Here is a 379-nt window from a genome sequence, read left to right on the forward strand (position 1 = left end):
ATGTCAGTGAAGCCTACACTGACCACCCTATTCAACACCACAACCTAATTAAACTCTCCAGCTCAGGCACTCCTGTTTTCCCTTATTCCGCTCATATTTTCCTTTTTTTAAAATTAAATTATACTTTATTTTTTTATTATAACATATAATTTACTTATTGATTATACTGATTGTTTATTGTCTGTTTCCCCTCAGTTTTTCATGAAAGCAAGGATTTTTGATTTGTTCATGCTATATCCCTGTAGCCTAAAGCAGTGTCTTGAACACAGTGGGGGAGCATGACATATTTATGGAATGAATAACTGGCCATGTGATTGGCAGGTGACATTGAAGAGCATATTTGTAAAAGTAAAGAGGAAATTCCTCCTTCCCTTGGGCT

The sequence above is a fragment of the Pteropus medius genome, unplaced genomic scaffold (assembly GCF_902729225.1).
Source record: "Pteropus medius unplaced genomic scaffold, Ma_sr-lr_union100, whole genome shotgun sequence".
In the NCBI taxonomy this organism is placed as follows: Eukaryota; Metazoa; Chordata; class Mammalia; order Chiroptera; family Pteropodidae; genus Pteropus; species Pteropus medius.